The sequence below is a fragment of the Amyelois transitella genome, chromosome 6, assembly GCF_032362555.1.
Source record: "Amyelois transitella isolate CPQ chromosome 6, ilAmyTran1.1, whole genome shotgun sequence".
Taxonomy (NCBI): Eukaryota; Metazoa; Arthropoda; class Insecta; order Lepidoptera; family Pyralidae; genus Amyelois; species Amyelois transitella.
In genome coordinates this window covers 1924845-1948164 of record NC_083509.1, presented here as the reverse complement: position 1 = coordinate 1948164, position 23320 = coordinate 1924845, and positions in this window count along the sequence as shown.

Below are 23320 nucleotides of genomic sequence, written 5' to 3'. Positions count from 1 at the left end.
GTAGCGCCAAGAGGATGAAAACCTCTCCTACCTCACCTTACCTAAGGGGCACCTGTGACTACTATCCTGGATTGTTAGGCAGAGTTTTACATGAACTTTACCCGTATTGGATCTTGTATCATAATACCATCTCCTCTCTGCACTTGAATTAGCAGGATGACGAATATTCTAAATGGTCACGATGTTTACCCCAGTAACAACATCAGCTAGCAATGAATTTAATGTAGGTAAGTATATAATACAGAAAAGATCATTGGTGGGTGAAGGTACATTGATGGCCGTGGCGGATACTATGGGATTTGTACCTGTGCTATACGCATCACGTTTTTAATTCTGGTTTTAGGTACTGTTGGCGGCGACCTCTGACTTTAGTTTTCCAGCTAGTTTCTTAATTAATTTACCATTCAAAGTGATTAACTAATAAAGTCACTTTCGGTGAATGAAAAAAAGATGGAAGAGTTAATTTCATAAATATTTCCTTACTAACGAACGACCTAGTCGCTAATTTGTGAACATCTTAAAAATGACTGAACCAATTTTTCCGCTGGGCCGACGAGCAGGGATTCTTCTTCTTGTTGTTCAGTCGGAGGTCACCAATTTGGAGATGTGCATTGAGTGGTGCTTGGATAGATGCGGCGTTAGGTATGTGATCGCGGTAAAAATTCAACATACCGAGAAAACGACGTAGCTCTTCGATAGTGTTGGGCTTGGGGTATTTTGCGATGATGTCTACCTTTTCAGCTGGTGGTTTGATACCATCTTTGGATACGATGTAGCCCAAGAACTTTACTTCAGGTTGGCCAAAGTGACATTTTTCTGGGTTGATGGGTAAGGTAATCTTGTTGGTAAGTATGTTGGTAGCCACAGTTTCTACACATAGGTAGATAATATATTTTAAAAGTCACTAAAATCAGAATTTTAAAAATTATCGCGTTATAAACATAGATACGAAATGATTTTGCGCTCTAGGTCTGCTCTACATGTAAGAAGGTACCTAACTACATAGTACCTATAAAATAAATAGGAGCGCAGTATCGATTCACTGAAAGTCACTACAAAAAAGATTCCTCCCACGGAATTCGAAACTCCGTGGAAAGCCTGTTCAAATAACAATTCCCCGAACCCTTTCTACAAAAAAAAAAAAAAAACAAATCAAAACACCGTGAACCGTGATAGAATAGACGTCGGCGGGTATAATATCGGCAATATTCTTGTCACGTTTGATTCGAGCAATCGCAACCAGCCGATATTGAATCGGCTTTCCGCATGTCCGCCGACAGAGGAGCCCCACACATTTATTGCGCTCTTTATTTTCCTACTTGAGCAGGGTCTTTGCCAGATTGGTCAGAAATGTTCGCGAGTTCGAAATTTGAATATATTTGTCCTTTGGAATATTTTTCGAAATAGAACAGGATTTTTGTTTTTTTTTTCTCGTGACTTATTAGTCCTGTCCTGACAAAGACGTTTGTATTAATTCTATTTTGGTAGATGCATGCTGTTTATCCTTGAACAAAAAAAAAGCTACATAAAAATATACTTTTCAGATAAGTACTACGTAAGTAGTAGTAAATGTATTAACAAACTTTTTACAACCGCATTGTACTTACAAAGTTGACACAAGTATAAGATATTCGTAATAACAACGATGTCATTAGTGCATGTAACAAACGCACGGCGCATATCAAATGAAGTGGCAATAATTGCCCAGGCAATTAGACTGAGTGGCTCGGCAATTAGTAGATCTGTAGAATTAGATGATTTGCCGCTGACGGCTCGTTTTGGACAGATTTTGTCAGTAATCTTCATGGTAATGATGTAAGGGTTAATATCAGCTTATCGATGCGTTTTCATAAGAATTTGCCATCTTTAGAACTACGTGCGAGCTATTAAACCTTTTTCTTTTTGTAACCCTCTTACTCAGGGACAGGGGATAATTAAAGAAAATCATAAAGACATAAATGTCACGTGTCTTAAAATATTTGTCTAATAAATAGGTAAAACAAGTACCTACATGACACCTCTTTCTCGGCGGAGTAAGCAGAAATATCATAGAGAAATTTAATTCCATAAATGCAAATCAAATATCACTGAACAAGATTCAGCACTAGATCAAAATGTTATTGAATTTTCCTTGCTGCAAGCATATTGCAAGATTGGATCCCGCATATCTTCTAATCCAGTGCTTAGATTACACTTCCGTCTGCATTCACCACGCGCTACCGATTGAAACTAAGCTCTATTGAATTAGAGCGGGGATGGGATAAGATTTCGTTGAATATGACTTTTGAAATTAGAAATTCTAATTTAAAAGTGACGAAAGAAGAGTAAGAAAAAGTGGCCAGCATCATAACTTAGGTTTGTACTGCCGAAGATATTTGTGTATTTAAATCTCAGTTAGGATATTTTTTTTCAAATTCGAGTCGAATATTTGTAGGTATTTCAAACAGAAACTTTTTTAAATTCCTTTCAATCGACCATCAACTCCATCGGCATAGTAAAGTAACTCTTATAGAATTAAAGATGTACTTTGTTTATGACTTTTGAAATTAACGAAGTGAGCGCTCACACAGGAAATTATAAATACTTGCGTACCACCTTCAAACCGTAGACGTACCGACGTTAGTAGATCGTCATTATTATGCCACGCCCACGCCCACTTTAGCTGTGTTGCCGAAATCAGTTCTGTATTAAAACCAAATATTTTTTAAATACTCGTAGGTACTAGTTCAATATGGCTATTCCAATTATTTGCAAAATAAACTAGAGGCCAGGAAGCAAGAAAATAAATGTAAGTATCTTTTCTGGTCTAACTTGAACGCGCGCATTAGAACTTTACGCTTACTTGTTACGTAAAGCGTAAATGCGTACATAATCACGTCTATATCCTTTGCGGGGTAGCAAATACTGATATGCCACGTTCAGCTTTTTGACTTAATGATATAATTGTTATTCATAATTGACAGGTTGCTAGCCCATCGCCAGAAGAATCTCAAGTTTATAAGCCTATCCCTTAGTCGCCTTTAACGACATCCATGGGAACGAGACGGTGTGATCCTTTTTTATTGGTGCCAGGAATCTCACGGCAAAGTTACACCAATAAATTTTAATAAATACTTACTTAAATTACCTTTGAAAATATCATCTTTCCAGCCCGGAAAAGTAAGTATTGTTCCCGTGGGATTTTCGCTTAACGACGGTACACAAGCGAAGCTAGGGGAGAAAAGATAGTTGCTTATAAAGAAAACATTCCCGTTTAATTACAGTCCCTAGTTACCAAACCTATATCTAATTCAGCACACTGACCGACTGTGTGTTTGTGTTTGCCAAGTGCTGTTGAACTCGGAAACTTTTCTCATAATGCACTCCGTCATTACGGGATCTAATTGTCTCAAGTTAACCTCCGAGTCTAGTTTGTCTTTATTTTTATAGTGAACTACGGATTCGCCCGCGTTACCTAAATGAAAATCCCTATCGATTTCCGTTTCCTCAAGGATTTCGGAAAATCTTCTTTAAGTGCATCACTTATGGCATAATTTTAAATAGATCTAGAGGTTTGGGTTGGGTTTCGATATGTCAGTCAGTTAATCAGTCAGATTCCTCTTTTTAGTATCTAACAAATAGTTAACGTGACTCTGTCCGCGTGTAAGTCACCATTTTTTTTAATTATGGAGTTTTTGATAGGAAAAAGATCTCTCCTTTGTGATATAGAAGATTAATTTATTAAATCATTAAAAATCCTCATGTCGATACAATCGGCTGACTGTTAAGCTTTCAATGACGAATAAGCTTGATCGATTTTGATGAAATTACGAATACCTACACAATAAAATAAATTATCTGTGGTCAAGTTTTTAAAATATTTTTACCAGAATTATAAGTATCTTTGTTTAGTACCTACATATATAATTTATTGTAGAATTTCCTACCGCATTAAATTTTTGATAAAAAGCCAGGCGCAAAAAGGAAACAGAGCGGATAATTATCTGAACTTCCAACAACTTCTTTTGAAATAAATTCAATTGGCTGCCGCCGGTGCTGCATCACAGTTAATTGCTACACTTTTTTCTTGATCAAATGCCAAGATTCTGTTTCAAATGATTCAGAGTTGCGCATCGGTGTTAGGTATGGGTTCAATTTACAAAAAGTCAATAATATAAAAGTAGATATTCAGTTAAATATGCCGGCACTAATACAAAAAAGAATAGGACCACTCCATCTCTTTCCCATGGATGTCGTAAAAGGCGACTAAGGGATAGGCTTACAAACTTGAGATTCTTCTTTTAGGCGATGGGCTAGCAACTTGTCATTATTTGAATCTCAATTCTATCATCAAGCCAATACGCTGTACGTGGCCTATCAGTCTTTTGAAAACTGTCGGCTCTTTCTACCCCGCAAGGGATATAGACGTGATTATATTTATGTATGTATGTATTTAGTTAAATTAAAATGTGCATCATTCTCGGAGGGGTAGATAAAGACTACATTTGTCCTGATACTAAAATCTTTTGCTTTAATCATAAATAAATCATTTATTTGCTTAAATACAGTACATTTTAGGCATAATAAGTTATTATAAGGACCTTAGCAACAATAGATACCTCAGCGATTTGTTGTCTTTTACGACTTCCATGGGAATGAGACGGAGTGGCCCTAATCTTTTTATTGGTGCCGGGAACCACACGGCACAAAGATGAAAAGCAAAATACTCGACGACCTACCTAGGAAGACTTAACAAAAATCTTTAATAGTAGCGTATTTTCGGCTGAATTCAATTGGCTGGCTCAACTGAATTACCAGTTAATCGATACTAATCCTTCGATGGCTGCGAGCCAAGCCCGCCCCTATGGGCCTTATTGTCCCCAGCAAAAACAGGGTTAAAATTTACTTAAGATGATTACACATTAAAGTTCAACACTCATTAAACCTGATCGCTTTAATCGGGTTAATGCAGGTTTTCTTGGCTTAGATTTTCTTAAGGGGTAAAAGTTTAGTTTACTTTGTAAATTCACACTTTATACTTTTATACTCTGTATATTTATGCATTGTAAAACATATGAGTTTTTAAGAGGGGGTATGGGTACCTACCCGAAGTAGTGTTTTTTAAATTTCCATTTTAACCAAAAATTTGATGCAATGTCAGATCAATAGTCCCAAAAAAAAAAAAAACTTCGCATGACAGTGACGTATAGAGAAATCTTTTATTTTTTTAAATAGGATCCGAACGTAGATAATAAATACAAGGAAATCTCTATTTTTTTTTTGTTCACAATACGGAGTTGTACAAGCATCTTTATTTCACCTCGCAACGATTCATTAGTGTTGTAACAACCAACAGAATTACAATGGCTCTCGATAAAACTCCACGGATTTTGAACGACTCCCTCGGAATCCTAAAGTCTCTTTATATATTTTTACTCTTTTCAATATAAGTCAGTACCTATTGCTTTTTTTCGACGAAAAGTCATAATAGACTTTCAAACTTGTTTATTTCTCAGTTTTTATACTCAAACTTCTAGTACCCTACAAATAATTTCATGGTTTAATTCCGCGCTTAATATTTTAAATGCGCCAAACGGCGGGGAAATATTTACAATACCCAATCATTTATCACTTCACTACATAGTATAAAACAAAGTCGCCCATTTTGTCTGTAGTCCCTTCGTATGCATAAAACTTTAAAACTACGCAACGGATTTTGATGCGGTTTTCACTAATAGAAAGAGTATTTTCTCCGACAGGTTTTTATATATAATTGAAATACATTGAAACTATATTAGCTGAGTTATAGCGATTTATGTCCAAGAAGTCAGAAAAAAAATCTAATTGAAGATTGCATTTGTGCGTGCGCCGCTTATACCGTTGGATACAAGTAAGAACAATGTATAGCAAAAACATTGGTCTTTATTAGTTCTACAAAAAAGTCCGCGATGACATATATCCAGCTTTTTTATTTAAGTCACAAAAACTACTTTTCTGTATTAAAAAAAACATTTAATTCGTTGGGTGATGTTTAACTGGTGATATAACCAATAATACATATATCCTTATCAAAATAAGTAAGTTCATCATCACGAGCATTTAATTTAGATTATTTTTGCAGTTTACAGTGTGTTATTTAGGCGTCCCTATAAAAACGGTACATAAAAAATAAATAATATTAAAAAGTAGGTACTACGACTTTGATCTATACATATAAGACAAAAAAAAATCTGTACATTACTTAAATATTTTTTCCAAAAACTGATAGGGGGGGCGATCAAAGAAGAGTCACAGAAACCAAAAAACATTTTAATATTTTAAACGCGGTTAAGGGAAAGAGAAATTATTGTGAATTGAAAATTAGTATCCAATATGTGTTGGTGCGTTGACTGTATTTGTCGAAGTAGCGGGATACACGCAAACGAAGTTGCGCGGGTCAGCTAGTATTCTATAAATTAACGTGGTGACAAAAAATAATAATACAGTACAGATGGGCGCGAACAACAATAAGGGAACAATAATAATAATAATCTTCTGCCTCTATGTTTAAAATATAAAAAAAAATATTTGGTGTGCGACCAGGAGATAGTATATAAAAAAAATTATAAATATTTTTTTTTTTTTTTTTTGTAATGTTATTAACTTCCTCACGATGACTACAAATAATAAAACTTCTTATTATTTGTAGTTATCGTAGGGAAGCCTGTACATTTGTGTATTTGTATCAGATATGCGTAAACCAAGAAGGTTAGGTTCAGTCACGGTAGATTACTTATCTGCATTAAATGATATTAGTTTATTACTTGCATTAAAATATTATAAATGCCTTGTGGTTCCAGGCACCAATAGAAAAAACGAGTAGGGCCACTCCATTTCTTTCCCAAAGATGTCGTAAAATGGTAGGTAAACTTGGGATTCTTCTATTAGGCGACAGGCAAGCAACCTGTCACTATATGAATCTCAATTCTATTTTAAAGCTAAACAGCTGACATAGGCCTAGTAGTCTTTTCAAGGCTCTGTCTAGGATATAGACGTGACTATATGTATGTACCTATGTGTATGTAAAATAATATAAATTGGACGAGCTTTTGTCACACACAAAAAGCAAAGTCACGTAGTTATATGAGCATACATGTCCGTATATGTCTGTCTGAACAACTTTGTAATCTCCATTCTAAATCAGCCGTTTGAGAAGCTGCCAACGATCAAATCCGATTTAAGCCTTTGAACGGACGAATTTTAAATATGGGGGTAGTTATAACTGATCTGCTGAAGGGATTTACTGATGATCGGATTTATTTAGACATTGGATTTATTTAGGAGAAAGAGAACCATGTTCTTCTTATTTGTAGTACATACATATATATAATCACGTCTATATCCCTTGCCGGTAGACAGAGCCAACAGTATTGAAAAAACTGAAAGGCCACGTTCGGCTGTATGGCCAAATGATGGAATTGAGATTCAAATAGTGACAGGTTGCTAGACCATCGCTTACATGAAAAATCCCAAATTTATTAGCTTTTCCCTTAGTCGCTTTTTACAACACTCATGGGAATATATGGAGTGGTCCTATTCGGAAACAATACGGAATAGGGAATTATCACAAAGATTGATCCATCTCCAAGTTAAAACTTGACTGACTCCAGGACCCAGGAGCATGCGTTCACTGGCAAACCCTGGCCTCCTCTTCTTGAGGTGAAGGTTTAACCAGAACTTACGGCAAGAGGTTGATGATATGAGACAATAGCCACAATGACTCATAGGCCAAGTTAAGTTGGACGGTTCTACATACATACATATGGGCTAGACAGAGCCAACAGTCTCGCATGTAGACTGAAAGGTCACGTTCAGCTGTATCGCTCAATGATAGTTTTGAAATTTAAATAGGGACCAGTTTCTATCCCATTTTCTAAAAGTAAAATAACAAGTTTATAAACCTTTCACTTAGTCGCCTTTAACGACACCCGTGGGAATGATACAACACCTTAAAGAAATAAGATTCAGGTTGCTAGCCCACCACCTAAAAAGAAGTTATCAAATAAGCCTTTCTATTGATCTTAATTAGGTTTATTAGGTTTGGAATCATTTTTTTTCTTTCTTTTTATAAGTAATTTTAATTTTAGTTCATTTAAATTAAGTTTTATAATGTATAAATATAGGTTTATAATTTAATGCGAAAGTTTATTGTAAATATAGAATATCTTTCCTCTTAGTCAATCAGGGCTCGCAATTATTCAAAATTTTGTTTCTACTCAAAAAACTAAATTACATAGCAGTTGAGACTTTTTTCGGCGTTTCAAGATTTTTTATTCATGAATGAAAACAAAAACGTAATTTACTCAGCGAAAGGATTGTTACGGCGTCGAAACATGTTGACTTAAAACTGTCGTAAAAAAAAACGATAAACTGAAGTTTGCCGAGACATGGCCGAAACAAATATTGAATTCCTTTTAATAAAAATGAAGGATCCGATGGAAATTGAATATAACATAAAGCGAATAAAATATCAGAAAACGAAACAAGTCGTGGGACAATTTCGTTGGAATAAGGTACCTCCATAGAGTTGATATAGTTCTCCGAATAATGCTACAACGCGCAATCCAGAAAGAAATGTTTTTTTTTTATATATATAGTATAGTATTGTCACTAAATAACATATTTAACTTATTGTTGTTGATGACTGGATGTTCTCTGAAGAAAATGAAATAGAAATTTATGAAACAACCCACTTTCCATGTTAATTTCGGTATGGATATTGGTGCAATTAATTTCTTTTTTGTCTGTTTATTTTATCTAAAAGATGTTTGTCTGAAAAAGGAAAGTTATTATTGCAGTACAATTTTCTTTGCATGTCAACTACTAAATATGAAAAAAAAAACTTCTTAATTCTATTGTAATAAGGATTATTGTACCATGTTTTACAAATAAAGATACCTTATGATAATATAAAAATAATTAAGTTGTTTTGTATTAGCTTTAAGGCTAGTATTAGACTAAACAATAATCTTAAATCATACTTAATTTGGTATTATTATTCAAATATCTCGTATTTTTGGGCTTCGCATTTTAGAAATAACTTTAGTAATTTGTTAGCCAAAATTTATGTCATGATTCGTTCGCCATATAATATTAATTTCCGCTTTTGTGAGCAAGTTTAATAAAACTCCCAAGAACTTTCTTCGTACATTGTCAAGTCCATTATACGCATATTACAATCAAGAATAGAAATTATATGAATTAAAAATTGTTGTCGACTAAGCGAGAGCATTAGAAGTGAGCACAATTTTACAATCGCTCGATTCAATTATTTAAATCATTTGTTGTTGATCTAACTGAGAATTGTTAACTATAGAATTCTAAATAATCTCTTTTATTAGCTATCAATTCTTATACAAGTAAAGTGAGCAATGGAAATAGGTAATCTCTGCCTTCTCCTCTCGGAAAGTGGTGTGATTTTATATATTCAAAAGTACGTATGTGAAAAGTATGTAAGTAAAGTACTCAGGTCTTTTATGTATACTACGCGCGCTCTATTATAAAGAGTCACTTTGAGAGTAGCTTGGAATAATCGAATTTGAGAAAACTTGGGGTCGCACCAAAATATGTAAATATTGGGCCGATAACAGACGCAATCTTCTCTGTAGGAATCAAAGGGCCTTGGACGGGCGAAAAAACTTAATATAAACACTGAACTTGATATGAAAAGAAAATATACGCTGAATGTGTAGTGTTTTATTTCTGATAAAAAATGTACTACATTTAATACTGACTTGAGAAATAAGAATATCAATTTGCATTTTAAATATATATCATAAGACAATTCGTTTCACCTTATTGTCTCATCAGACATTCAGACAATCCTTCTCCGTCTCTATGTCTTATCAGACATTCCTTCATATTTGGTTGACTGTACCGTGAAACACTTTTCCACGTATACGATGGCTGGGGCAATAAATTTTATTTTCTCTGTAACAACTAATTAAAAGACTAGAAATAATTAACTTAAATATTTTGGATAAATTTCAATTATAATAATAATATTTTTTTTACATTTTTGAAAGTGTAAAACTTTTGCAGCAAATTTATTCAAGCAGTCTCTTACCGTAGTCTTACCGCAGATTGTGTTTAAGATAACGCCACTATTGTAATTAAACTAGCACTGTATTTAAAGGTGAAACTTAATCTCACAATGTAAATTATCCTAAACACGGCCCAGGCTTGGAGCCAAGTTGGCTTCTTAGCCATACATACTTAGAATCACATCTTTTCCCTTTGGGGAAGACAAAAGCCTCGAAAAGACTGAAAGGTCATGTTCAATTGCTTAATAATGCAATTGAGATCCAAAAAGTGACAGGTTGCTAACACATCGCCTAAAACAAGAATTCCAATTTTAGTAGATTTATTAATTGTTTTTTTTTTTACAAACAGCATGTCAAGAGAAGAGTTGAGTTTAGAGTTTCAAGAGAAGAGAGTATCGAACTTACCTACTTCGAGACTAACTAAATTTGTTTAATTTGTCCCACATATATTTATTTGGCACATACTATGTTTTTTATTCGTCACCAAACCAAAATAGAAACTTAGCTCACAATGTAAATTACCCTTAACACTGGCCAGGCTATGAGCCAACTTGGCTTTTCAGCCACATTGTGCAAAAACTGATTCATTAATCGCCTAAGAAACGTTTCATCGGACTCCAAAGTGAATTTTAATGCATCTTTTCTGTTCAACTCGGAACCTTCCGCTTTGTTGAGAAACTTTTTTTTTTAGTTCCACAGCTTCGGAACTAAATGGGGATTTAGGGGTGTATAAAACTTTGGAGTGAGAAGGTGAATTACAAGGAAGAATCGAACTGGAAATAACTGAAGATATCCCTTATAGGGAGGGTCTTGTTACTTTGGATTTTGTCTTGGACAGTCCTACCTACTTTCTTTTAGTGTACTGTATGTGTATATACTAGTGTGCATACTTACTGTAATAATCACACGTGTTTTGATTTGAAATGGCATTTAAAAATAAAATAAAAAATTATACTTTTATTTGTATTATTTTCATTCTATAGATATGCTTCTCATTTAAAAATAGAAAGATAAAAAAAATGTAATTAATAAAAGTGAAAAAGAAGAACTCTGTGTACTACATTCACGAAATTTAAAAAAAATGATAGAAATAGCTCCAGTCTAAGTATGTAGGTTAATATTAATTTGAACTTGGAAGACATGACCCTTCAATACTATTTGTAAGTACCTAATCATCACCCAACTCCTGCTAGTAATTTTTTTTCTTCGTTAATTATTATTTCCAACCAGTCTGAATTTGCGTTATTTTTTTAATAATAATTTATTCCTTCAATATTGTATACCATTTGGTAATCACCTCCTTGGTCTCAGTTAACTTTTTTCTTCGTTCTTCGCAATCAGTTGGGTAAGCGCGCCGCTCCGTAGAAATTGAAACACATGCGTAAACACGGGAAATGTCGCCAACTTGTAAATCGAATGCGGATATTTGAATCTGATTTGTCGATAGTGTTTTGGTACTGGTGTTCCGTTTTTGAAACGGTGATTATGTATTTTTTAAAATCAGATACTGTATATATTTTCAGAATAGTGTCACAGAATTATTGACATACATACATATGGCTACGTCTATATCCCTTTTGGGGTAGACAGAGCCAACAGTCTTGAAAAGACTGATAGGCCACGCTCAGCTATTTGACTTAATGATAGAATTGAGACTCAAATAGTGACAGGTTGCTAGCTCATCGCCTAAAAAAAGAATCCCAAGTTTGTAAGCCTATCCCTTAGTCGCCTTTTACGACATCCATGGAAAAGAGATGGAGTGGTCATATTCTTTTTTGTACTGGTGCCGGGAACCACACGGCACAGAATAATTGAATAAGTAATATCTATACCGAAATATTACATACTTCCAGCCTTGTACAGTCATCCACGGGTTAAATTTTAGATCTTATTCATTTGTAAGTAGGTAAGTCATGTCCTTGGTGAAAATGCTGCTATGTATGTAGTTTGTTCTGCCGCTTCTTCTACACTTGCACTTTAGAGCTGTAGTAAATTTATTTTAAACTAGAAGCCGCCCGCGACTTCGCATGGAATCATTCCCGCGGGGACTCCGGGATAAAAAGTAGCCTATATGTTATTCTGGGTCTTCATCTACCTACATACATACCAAAGTTCATTGTAATCGGTTCAGTATTTTTTGCGTGAAAGAGTAACAAACATCCATACTGACATACTCACAAACTTTCGCATATAAAATATTGGTATAGATTGTGTTGATGTCATTAACCTTGTATCCTATTTTGAAAATAAATGTATTGCTATTATAGGATCGACTTATTAACTTAGGATTCCTCTTGTCAGTTATACAGTTGAACGTAGCTTTCAGTCTTTTCAATATTTTTGGCCCTGTCTACCTCGCAAGGGATTTTAACGTGAGTGTATGTATTTCTATTACGTACTCTTTCCTATACATGCAATTCGAAATGTCAACTGCATCACGATAAAAATATTTCACTTAAAAATCTTACGACTACTGCCTCTGTCTACTCCGCAAAGGAAAAACACATGATACCTATATTAAAAACAGTAAATAAATCCGCTGCATTATAACCCTGGACATAGCGATTAAGTGAGGGGTGTAATTCTCATGGCCGACCGATCTGACAAGGTAATCACACGTAATGCAGACAGCGTTCACAGCACCGACGTGTGTGAGTGGATGACGTCATGACAGACATGACACCTGAGACGAGGAACGAAGGTATAATACGATGATTTATTGTATCGTAGTGCCGTGTGGTTCACGGCACTAATAAAAAAAGAATAGGACCACTCCATCTCGTTCCCATGGATGTCGTAAAAGTCGACTAAAGGATTGGTTTATGAACTTGGGATACTTCTATTAGGCGATGGGCTAGCAACCTGTCACTATTTGAATCTCAATTCTATCATAAAGCCAAACAGCTGAACGTGGCCTATCAGTCTTTTCAAGACTGTTGGCTCTGTCTACCCCGCAAGGGATATAGACGTGATTATATGTATGTATGTATGTATTGTATCGTGCGTTGACTGCACGCGTTTATCACATAACGAACAGCGTGACAAGAGAAAGCTGAGAAGGAGATGTCTTGGCAAAAGGTGAGAGGGGTTAGCGCCAGTTTTACTAAGTCAATCGCGTCGACCAAGTAAACGCAAATTTGTGTGTGATTTGAAAAGAGGCGTGATTTTATGTATGTATGTATGTATGTGATTTGATCAGCGCCACCTAGTGGTAACACGATGGCACTAATGCAATTCCATTGAATGACGAAATATACGTATTGAAATAACTAGTTCTACATTCATTCATGTTTTTTAATGTAGACAATGTGCATTCGTCCATGATTTAGATTTAAGAGATCTATATATGTATATTGACGTCCGATGAAAATGCTGCAGTGTAGTTTGTTCCGCCGCTTCTTTTACACATGCGCTTTGGAAGCGGTAGTAGTTATAATAAGATTTAAGTAATGTGACGTCAATAAGTGATATCTTGTTGGGTACATTTTGAAAATAAATCTATTGTATTCTATACAAATTCGAGATTACTTGCTCGTCGCGTTTGATCGAGTTAAACACGCACTAACCGCTTATAAGCTTGCTTGAAGAGAGTTGAATGTTGAAGCGAAAGAAGTAAGCACGAATCGTGGCAAGTAGAAAATAGTCTACGCCTACTCCTAAGGGGCGTGATATCATGAATGAATGTTTATCACATTTCGCAGCTCATGTATTTTTTGGCTTGCTCGTTTACACGATTCCGTGAAATAGAATTTGGCCCTCAGGCGCTGTAAATAAGTCGTATGTTAGGTAGAAGTGTAGAGAAAAATACAGGGCCTACCACGCCACCCCGGTGGGCTATTAACGAATTGGGCCAAGAGTTAGGGCTCCCGAAACTAATAAATATAGAAGGGTAAAAACAGCCTTGTGTGTAATACTCGTGATGGAGAACTTTTAATCTTGGTATTAGACGCGAGTAGGGGGAAGTCCCGTATCGCCGGACGGCACCTTGCGCCGGACACTCGTACTATTCAAGCGAGTATAAATCAGTTCGATTCAAAATACAAGTGAAAGGGGTGCTGGGGCATACAGGTACAAGATCACGCGCCGTGCCTCGCCAGCGACGCACGCGGCCGCGGCAGGAGTAACCATTTGCTGTTATAGGCTCGAAATCACGGCGTCACCTAAATATCAATGTAAGTAATTCTAGTATATTTATGCATTTACATTTGAGTGGTATTCAAAGATAAAATCAGTACTCGATTGTTATCCGTAAAATGGTAGAATATTATTACATCTTTTAAACAATTTTAGTAGGTACCATCTAATGAACGGAAACGTGTGTCCCTTGGCACCGGACACTAAGTCGTCCCTTAGTGCCGGACAGTAAACATTGATATTTCTTGTAAGAAATTACGTATTTTATTCTAATTATTTAATTTTCTTTTAGAGTATAGAAGAAAGAAGATAGTTAAAATGGAAGAGAAGAAAAAGAAAGGATCCTGGGATCCACAGAGCTTACAAACTGCTATTGATAAGGTTATGTCAAAAGAACTGAGTGTAAGACAAGCTGCAATGCGATACAATATTCCTAAAAGCACTATACATGATTAAATAAAGGCCCTTAATCGAGAAGAAGTAACAATGAAACCAAAGTTAGGTAGGTTCACTAACACCTTCTCAGCAGAGTATGAAGAAGTCTTGGTGGACCACATTAAAGATTTATCGAATAGATGCATGCCGCTCATGAAAAAAAAGTTTCCAAAATTAGCATACGACTTAGCTGAAGTCATGAAGATTCCTCATCGATTTAATAAAGAAAAAGGCAGTGCTGATAAATAAAAAATAAAAGTCGCAATAAAAAATTGCGACTTCATGAAAAGGCATTCTGGCATTTCGTTAAGAACACCGGAATCGACAAGCATGATGCGCCCCGTAGGATTTAACAAACCACGAGTGGATCTCTTCTACGACAACCTTGAAAAGCTGATGAAACAGTACAACATTCACACCCTCAAGAATTTGTAACTGTGATGAAACTGGTATCAGTTGCGTGCACAAATATTCGTCCGGTACTAGGTGCCACTTTTTAAAATTATGTTTTTTGTTACCAAAGTTTGTTTGATAGTATTAATTATTTTTTAGCAGCGGTTGCATTTTTGTTAAATTAATTTGATTTCTAACTTTGTTATCTAATATAAGTCATAATTTTATAAACATTCCTTAAATATTTTATGTTTTATTTTTAAATAACCTTAGGTGTCCGCCACTAGGGGACTTCCCCCTACATAAGAAGTAGTACTATTATTTTATTTTTTTTTAAGATTCAATTCATAATCTTTATTACATACTAGATGAGCCCGCAACGTCGTCCGCGTGGAATAGTTATTTTGGGCATCATTAAAGCCCTCAAGGATGAATAATTTTCCCCGTTTTTTTTTCACATTTTCCATTCTTTCTTTGCTCCTTATAGATGCAGAGTGATGTTATACAGCCTAAAGCCTTCCTCGATAAATGGTCAATATAATGAATCAGTAGTTTCTGAGATTAGCGCATTCAAACAAACAAACTCTTCAGCTTTATAAATTAGTATCTATACTAATATTATAAAGCTGAAGAGTTTGTTTTGTTTGTTTGTTTGTTTGTTTGTTTAAACGCGCTAATCTATACTAATATTATAAAGCTGAAGAGTTTGTTTTGTTTGTTTGTTTGTTTGTTTGTTTGTTTGTTTGTTTAAACGCGCTAATCTCAGAAACTACTGAACCGATTTGAATAATTCTTTCACTGTTAGATAGTCTATTTATCGAGGAAGGCTATAGGCTACATTTTATCCCGGATTTCCTACGGGAAACGTCAACAATGCAGGTGAAAGTTGAATGAGTCGGCCATCTGCGAGCTTTTCACGCGAACGCTGCGCAAACCAACAAAGATATAGTAAAACAATGTACTAAAGATGTGAAGTACTCATTTTTTGCCACAAAAAAGTCCGCGAGAGCATATATCTATCTCTTAAGGTTTACTTACAATAACACTTTTATGTTCATTTTTTAAGATTATTTTTTCATTATAAACATAAGTTATTTTGAAACCAATTTTCTTTAATTCAGTATTAATCCTTATCCAAATAAATATGTTTATTACTTTCGGCTTTTCATGTAGACTAAAATTGCCATTTACAGTATATAAATCAGACGAATAGGTTTTGAGATATAGTCGTTATAAGCAATTTGCAGCGAAACATTTAATACGGCGAACCAGCGTTCTTTCTAATACGCGTGACCGCCCTCGTGAGCCCTCACCCCGCATCTTTCGATCGCCCTGCTCTATCCTACTTCCTACATATAGATAGGTATCATTCTACTTATAATACTTCCTTTGTATGTTTGTCTGTTTTTACCTCTTACCTACTTTTAAACTGATTATGTCTATCTTTTAAGATTGTTGTTGATTATGAGTATTTAATTGTAAACACAACTGTCTTTGATATCACTTAATTTCAATGAACATCTTAGAAGTTAGAAGATATTACTATTTTAAAGTAAAGTATCAGCCTGTAAGATCCCACTACTGGGCAAAGGCCTCTCATCTCACTATACGGTCTCCGTTCCGTCGCGGGTAATGATGTGGGCCAAGTCGTCGCCAAGTCGCATAACAATTAGCAGCTATAATTGATAAAGCCGAGGAGGATGTTTGCAAAAATAAATATGATGCCCAAAATAACTATTCCACGCGGACGAAGTCGCGGGCACAGCTAGTAGATGATATGATGCATCAGTTGAATTACAACCACTGCTTATAAGTAGGTACTCGTACGATATGAACCCTGCTGGGCATCGCAATTTTACAATTGTGTGGAATACCAGATTTATATAGGCTATTGTGATGAATATAACAATAATAAAAAAATATTTATTAAAACTTCATTGCACAAAATACAAATGTGTAGCACAATTGGCGCACTTAATGCTGGAAGCATTATCTAACCATTGGGTCTGAAAAATGTTGTCGCATTAAATTTGGAGTTAAGATTTACATGTCATAATTAAAAAGTAATTAAAAATAAAAAAAATTTAACATGTACTTAAAAATAAAATGATATATACTAGCAATAAAAAATAATTTTAATGTCCAGTTGCCTGAATGTGCAGGTTTTCTCACAATGTTTTCCCACACGGTAAGACCATTGGTTAGTATTCAAACTAATGTACATAACTTTGAAAATAGTCATTGGTCGACATGGCCAAAGTGGGATGTCACAATCGTTACTATTTCAGGGAAAATTGAGTACATACTAAGTTTGGAGAACCATAACTTTGGGGAGATTTTTCTAACTTGCTAAGTGCTAACAGGTGACTTACGCGCCGTTAATAACATAGATATCTTTGAAGAGATAGACAGTTTTGGTATACTGTTTGTTGTTCGAGATTTTGTCTGCTTTGGCGGATATTACTTAGTACTTAAGAGTTAACCACTAACTTAGTGTTCAATAATTAATTTTGTAAAAAGAGAACCGTCTTCAATCGACAACCTCCGTTTTTGAAGTCTGTTAAATCTCCAAAATATTCTTCTCTTCTCTTCTGCGGTTTTCAGAAAAGAGGTTGTGACATAAAATAACTTCTTTCCTGAAATCAAAGTCGGTTCAGTGAAACGCGAGATAATCGCGGACAAACATACATACAGGTCACATTGATATCATCTATTTTATGCAGGCGGTTAAAATAAATAGTCGGCTAAGAGAAGAAGTTAGACTTAACTCTTAATTTCCATTTATATATAAAACCTTTCAGTTACTGATTGACTAACTATCAGATTACGTACAGTCCTAACAGCATAGTCAAGAGATTTGAAATTTGCCATGTAGGTTTCTCATGTTGTCTAGGGGTGTACTAAGAGAGTATTCGCGAAATTCCCGCGGGAACGGGAATTGACGGGGCGTCCTCCTCTACATAACGTTAATCTACAGCCGAGCATCCCTTCGCAGAGTAACTAAGTACAGAACCCTGTCATACTAACTTCATAATTCGGGAACGCGAACTTGCAACAAGGTGAAACTGACTAGAAGGTTAACTTCGCGAAACTTCTTTACGGTTAGGCTGGTTAAAACTTTGTTTGTAAATTCTTTATTATATTATAACAGCATTTTTTTCTCATAAAATACATAAAATGAAAGCCGTTTCACTAAGTATCAAAAAACTTGTGTACCTATCTCTCTTACATACATAAATAAGTACCGTGTGGTTCCCGGCACCAATATGAAAAAGAATAGGACCATTCCATCTCTTTCCCATGGATGTCGTAAAAAGCGACTAAGGAATAGGCTTATAAACTTGGGATTCTTCTTTTAGGCGGTGGGCTAGAAACCTGTCACTTTATATGAATCTCAATTCTATCAGTAAGCCAATCAGCTGAACGTGGCCTATTAGTATTTTCAAGACTTTTGGTTCTGTCTACCCCGCAAGGGATATTTATTTATTTTATTTATTAATTTATTAGGTACACAAAACAGTTTTACAACAAAACTTAATATAAAGATAAACAATAGAAACATGGCCAATTGTAAAACCAAAAACAAGTGTACTCAGCATGATTAATATTATAGTACTTACTTAGTAAACATGTGAGGACAGAAATATGGAGCATATTTAAAAAAAATACTCAATCTTATACAAATGATTGATACACAATAAGCCAAACGGGAGCAAGCCAAAGTAAAAAAGAAAAAATCATGTAAAAGTATATAAAATAAAACAACTATAATGAGCGAGTGATTGGATATGGACGTGATTATATGTATGTATGTATGTATGTATTTTCTCAAGTTTAATTTGCAGCCGGCGTTATCAACTGCAACTTGCATGTCACAGTTGGTGTTTGTTGTCATCTTGTAGTGTCTTCAGAGCAAATATTCGGGTCCAACGACTTAGTCTAACTGTCTTTTTCTGTTCCGCATTTGTAGCAAAACCGTTTGATCGATTTCGATAAATTTTTACGTGAGAATTTTTTTTTAGTTATTTAAGCAATTTTTTTTTATATATTTTTTTTAATAATATGTTTAACACGGATACGAGTACTTTGTTTTTAACAAGTCCCAGCAAAGCCCAGGTTAAAAGCTTATCGAAAATGTTGATAAGCCGAGGACTATTATTTAGTTGTTTAAATTTTATGTATCCTGCACTATACATCAATGCCTCCCGGGTTTGTTTACCCTCTGTAGAACTACTGATGCGAATTTACCCGCTTCCGTAGTTTTGTGCTTGTTTCCGTATTTATATCCAACGTTCAACAGTAAACATTCCTATAAAATTCATCAATTTTAAGTTTCATGAATCAATTTGACCGGTAGGAATGTGTCAATAAATGGTCGATTTGCATTGCTTTTAACATACATATAGTTATGTGGAAGATGTTTTGTTTTTGCTTTTGTTTAAAACCATTTTTTTTGCTGACCTCTTACTTATTTTTGTGCTGGCAACATTAAAATAAGAAGTCTGTGGTACAATGTAAGACGTTAAAAGATGTGTTTTGAAGAAGCCGAATAAAATAAGAAGATCCGCGATATAATTCCGACTGTTTCACTTTCACTAATCCTACATACATATAATTACGTCTCCCTCCCTTACGGAATAGACAGAGACTACAGTCTTGAAGTCTGAAGGGCTACGTTCAACAGCATCGCTTAATGATAGGATTGAGATTCAAATAGTGTCAAGTTGATAGCCTATCGCCTAAAAGGATAATCCCAAGTTTTTGGCATATACCTTAGTTGCCTTTTACGATATCCATTGGAAGGATATATAAGGGCTAGCAACCTAGGCAACTGAACGTGGCCTTTCAGACTTTTGATAACTAACTTTTTCTATCTCGGAGGGGATATAGACGTGATTATATCTAATGTTTATGTTGTATATTTAACACGGTGTCAGTTTAAATTCACGAAAGTTGTATCATTAACTATTATTTTCATCAGCTGTAAAGTAAGTTAAACTACTCGTAAATAACCTATAATTTCTGAGGGGTTACTCAAACTGTCTATATAAGAGTTCAGTATTTCGGCTCACAAAGAGTGAATGCCCGACTTAAAGCCGGTTTTACGGAGATAAAACCGACTGACTGATAACTGACTTGGGTTTACAGTCCTCGTATATCAGGGTGCATCTTTACTTATCGATAAATCTGTACATAAAAACGTCATAATCACGCCTTTATCCGTTGTGAGTTAGACAGAGCCAACAGTTTCGAAAAAACCGACAAGCCACGCTCAGCTATTCGTTCCTTAAGATAGAATTGAGATTCAAATAGATAAATAAATCTGAAACCTGTTTTAAAAATATGTGAAAAAAAAAATTCTACACCCGACAAATCGACTTACACTCAGAACGACTTTCGAATTTACTAAATACTTACATACATAAAATCACACTAGTTTAATATTATTTTTAAGATGGCGTGGGTTTAACTATAGACACGAGATGCAACAATAGCTGCCAGAGGATAGCGAGCTACTTAATGAGCGCTGAAGTAGACCAAAGAACCGCCTTCTTTGGTAGAGTATGTGCCTGTTACCGTAGTCAACTTTTACTACATCCTCACTTCTCTGGAGACAGCTCATGGTGTATCTTTTGATCATACAGTCGACGTGACAGTATTGGAGAGTCAGGCTTTTAGACAAAGCAACTCACGTGTAACCTTCATAACCGTTGTAAGGGGACCTAACCAATATTGGATAATTTTAAGCTACACCGAATGTATGTGCCTGTTACCGTAGTCGACTTTCACGAAATCCATGTTAAGAAAATGGGGTGCTCCTAATCTAAAGTGGCGAGACCAATGTCCTTTCTGTAACTGTCTTTATTTCATAAAATATTGGTAGAAAACTGAAATTTATCAGTTCTTACAGGGTTGAGAACTAAAATTGAGCGGTTGAAGCCCCGTTGAGGGCCACCTGAGATATCGGCTAATCGCTGACTCCAACTGAATTTATGACTGTCTGCAACTCCACAGCGGCGAAACCTTTTCCGGATTCAGTGAAAATATAAGTCTTTTGTTACAATTTTTTGAAGTGAAGTAACTGCAAGATTTGAGCAAGGTAAATGAAAGTTTGAACAATATATGTATGTGATAATAATTGAACACACTCAAGAATAAGTTAATAAATGGCGTAGCGTAACACGTAAATTATTTTATTTATCATTTTAAATGAACTCATCATTATGTAAATAAAACAATTATATCAGCACAATCTTCGTAAACTGTTTATTTTTATTAAAATTAAGATTAACTTTTGTTTGAATTTTTTATTTCCAGCCTCGTAGTATGGTATGCGCGACAAAGTTTTTATCGCGCGAATAGCTAATGCCGTTTCCCTTTTTATTGTGACGAGGAACGGGACAGCGATAGCTTTTCGCGCGATGAAAACGGCGTCGCGCGCGCCTTACTACGTAGGGCAGTTTTTTTTTATCACGTTGTTGTTAGGAGCTCCGATTTCCTAAAGTAATAACACCACAATTGTTTTCTGCAGAACTAAGAAGGTAAAAGTCAATTTTTCACTTAAAACTAACTTGAAAACAAAAATAACAGTTAACCTAACGCGGTGCTAAGCGTCTCATCGCGACTGATATCCCGAGAGCTGTGTGACATTTTTACGTTTCCCAAAGGAGCCGCCGGGTCGTGTGCTAACAAGTAACTTGAGATAGAATACTGCCTGGAATATGCAGCGCAGATTGCCTGGGAACTGAGATTTTAGATAGAAAATGTTCTAGGAATTACCGTGAAGTTTTTGGGAAGTAACTATAGAAATGGAAGGTCGTTTTGTTGTGGAAGCGACTTTAGCAGTTTTAAGATAGATAGATATATAAAACTCTTCATTCTACTAATATTATAAATGTGAAAGTTTGTGAGTATATCAGTATGGATGTTTGTTACTCTTTCACGCAAAAACTGCTGAACCGATTACGATAAAATTTGGTAGGTGATGGTGGTAGATGTAGGTAGCTCAAGACCCAGAATAACATATAGGCTACTTTTTATCAGGGAGTTCCCGCGGGATGGATAGGGTTTTCATGCGGACGAAGTCACGGGCGGCCTCTAGTTGTACCGTTAGAATAAAACATATAATAAACATACACATACAAAACAGCAGAAAACAGATAGAGATGGCACAAAGGCGGACTTGTCGCTAATGCAATCTCTTCCAGTCAATCTTTGGATGGAAGGAAACCAAACAGGAGATAGGCGTTGGCGCAGAGCAAGATAAAAAAATGTTAAAACATAATAAAATGCACACAGTATATATATCTATATATAATACATACAAATACGCATAAATACATAATAATAACATAAACTTAGGATAGAGCAGAAAGATAATGAGACCAAACGAGGTTTTTGAAACTATCAATAGTCTCGGCTTTCCTGATATCGACAGGGAGAGCATTCCATAGTCTATGGTTTTTTTATCCATTATCTTTGTCCAAATTTTCATACAAATTTTTGGTTGACTGGAAGAAATCCCATTGGGGATAAGGCCGCCATTGTACATATTCTTCTAAATCCAATAATTGTTTTGTAATTTGTTTTATTTATTTTTATGTGCAATAAAGAGTTTACAAACAAACAAATTATTAATGAGAACTACAAACATATAATCACGTTTATATTCCTATCGGGGTAGACAGAGCCAACAGTCTTGAAAATACTGATAATATTAGTATCTATCCATTTCGAAGGCATAAATACTTTGAAATTTTATCCAAATTGCGATGTTTCGAGACATCCTACGGTTTCTGTAACTTCAAGTTTTTATACCTTCCGACGCGTTATTTTCAATTTTAACTGCTCAAGATATGAACAGTTTTATGGCCCCTCATATACTTGGGACACTTCCACGAGCCAGTTTTCTGAATTGTATCGCATTTTGAATAAAATAAATTAATAAATATATACGGCACAAATTACACTGATTGAGTTAGCCTCGAAGTAAGTTCGAAACTTGTGTAACGAGATACTAACTCAACGATACTATATTTTATAATAAATACTTATATAGATAAACATCCAAGACCCAGGCCAATCAGAGAAAGTTCTTTTCTCATCATGCCCTGGCCGGGATTCGAACCCGGGACCTCCGGTTTCACAGACAAGCGTACTGCCGCTGCGCCACAGAGCCCGTCTGAATTTTGAATAATATTTGAATAGAATAGATTTATTAACAAAATTGGATTCAAGGTGTCACTTATTGACGACACATCACATAAATCTAATTATAACTACTACCGCTTCCAAAG